Raw genomic sequence first — 2,500 nt, forward strand, 5'->3', positions numbered from 1 at the left:
TAAATATAAATAATATATATATTATAATATAGATATATTATATAAAATTAAAATATTATTATAGAATATTATATATAATATATGTGGTGGTGTGGTGTTTTATATATCTATATATATTTATTATAATATATATATATATATTATTATATATAAAAGGTAAATATATAATTACACCACACATATATATAAACATATATCTTCTGGGATCACTCAGAGAAAAAAGAATCGCTTAGGTAGTGCAGAGGTACTTTCTTTACATGAGGAGAGGTCACTGATTGTTAAAAAATTCAACTATTGCTCCTACTGTCCTCAAAACCTTGCCGGTCCTCCCGAGAAATGTGTAAATAATAAGAGCAAGAGAGAATACAGCCAAAATTCCTACCAGGGGCTTTGTGTTTTATTGCGTGTTACTCATTGTATCATTACCCGTTTTATTAGGAATATATTTTCTGCTTTTTAATGTTTTAAAACATTTTCAAAGGAATAGAGTTATTGATTATTACCAAATCTTTTCTTCGAAACTAGCGGCAGCTGTACATTATTTTAGGCATTGTTTTTTCTATATGCAGTGCTACGACTACTACTAATGTGAGTGCTGCTATTTGATAAAATGTATTTATTAGAATGTATTAAGAGTGTTTGCTGGACTCTTAATACATTAAGACTGTATGCTACACTCTTTATACTCAGCCTGTCTGTCTGCCTGCCTCGACAAAGGTCTTTTATTCATGTCTAATCAAGCGGGTGAGTTGACCCGCTGCTTTTGCTATGAGTAGTATTATCCTGTCTTCCACCAAACCTTGATGAAGAGTTTTCATTGTCTTATCTGGAGATTGATTAACTAAAGCTGCACAGCATCTGGTACGATACTCTATCTCCTGCGCCTCTGTTTGTTATTGTTTCTTAGAGCTCGCTCTCTCCCTCTTTCTTTGCGTGCGCGTGTGTTTGTGTACGTTTTTCTGTGTGGAGGTTGCGTGTATGTTTTTCTTAGAAACTCTCATGATCTTTGTGATTAAGCACATCTAAATATGTATGAATCCACACCTTGAATCACGTATACGCATTTCATCTATATATATATATATATATATATATATAATATATATATATATAATATATACTATATATATATATATATATATATATATATATATATATATATATATATATATATATATATATATAGTTTCTCCTCACATTATTATCGGATATTTCTTTCTCTGTCTTTCCGCTTATCCATCTTTTATGGGATTTACCATTTCAATGACAAGTGATTTTACATACTATAAATAATCCTTATGAGGCTTTTTTTTTTTACAGTGGTTGTGACTCCATTATCCCCATACATTATTTCGTCTCAACTTTTCTTCAATTTTCTTGCATTTCTCATCTACGTCTTCCCGTCTTCTCCTCCTTCGTCTTCTTTCTTTCCTTCATTATTTCTCCTCTTCTCTCTACCTTAAGTTTCCTTCTAACTCTTCTCCTCTTCCCTTGTCTTCCCATCTTTCTTTTCCTCCTCCTCCTCCTCCTCCGCCTCCTCGCCGTCCTTTTCCTTCTCTTACGTGCTGGGCGACATAAAGTGTCTTCATTCACTGATTTATAGAAGGCCGTAACTCATTGGCTGACTGACCCTGATATCTTATCGCTGATTGGTTCGTTGATTCTGAGGACCATTTTTTTTAACATACCATATTTATTTGACTTCTGTTCCGAACGTTCACTTGTGAAAGGCGACGTATTTATCCCCGGGCAGTGTGGTTGTTTTATGCCAGGTTCATAATGGCTATTGGGTTGTGGTGTGTTTTGCTGCCATACCTATTTAATGCTGATTTGAGAATCCACTTTTTGTTGTTATGAATGGGTAATTATTATTTACTATGAATGTGTGTGTTCATGTCTAAATGAAGTAAATCAGGATTTGTATTTCGAGACGACATACCTTCCGATTTTTATTTGAGATGTAAGAATCATAAAATTATTATTTTCAAAAGTGGTAACAATAATGATAATAATAATATCGTTATTACTGTCATATCCAGTAAGTCTGTTGTTTGTAGTTGAGGGGGATTCATTTATTAAGTACTGGCGATGCTGGAACGAAAATCCATCCGTTCAGCAAAGTTATTATTAGGTATACGTCTGTTGACTTATTATATCTATTTGAGATTCCTCAGCACCTCGTGACAAACTTTGGAAACGATCAGTTTTGCGTGTGAAGATGTGGGAAACTGTAGTATGAGGCTGCTTCATGTGTATGTAAAAATGTTATTGACCTGTACTTGGAAACTAACAAAAATTAATGTATTTTAATATCACATTGATCGTTCAAGCAGAGATGAGCCCTAATGCGGATGAAGTAAGGTCATCTTTGATCGGCTACCTAGTTTTTCATTCATATATCTGATGAATTTTCCCTTTTATCTGTCATTAAAATTGCTGTTGACATAATATCTCTGTTCGAAGACAAGTTTCACCTGAGCTCGCTAAGGTGTGATGTGTC

General features: G+C 33.5%; 1 protein-coding gene across 1 annotated transcript in view; it reads right to left on the reverse strand.

The window, feature by feature from the left end:
- The window catches only part of LOC135218390 (zinc finger protein basonuclin-2-like), a 163,137-nt gene that overhangs the window by 26,402 nt on the left and 134,235 nt on the right, over positions 1 to 2,500 (reverse strand).

Source organism: Macrobrachium nipponense, chromosome 9 (assembly GCF_015104395.2).
Source record: "Macrobrachium nipponense isolate FS-2020 chromosome 9, ASM1510439v2, whole genome shotgun sequence".
NCBI lineage: Eukaryota > Metazoa > Arthropoda > Malacostraca > Decapoda > Palaemonidae > Macrobrachium > Macrobrachium nipponense.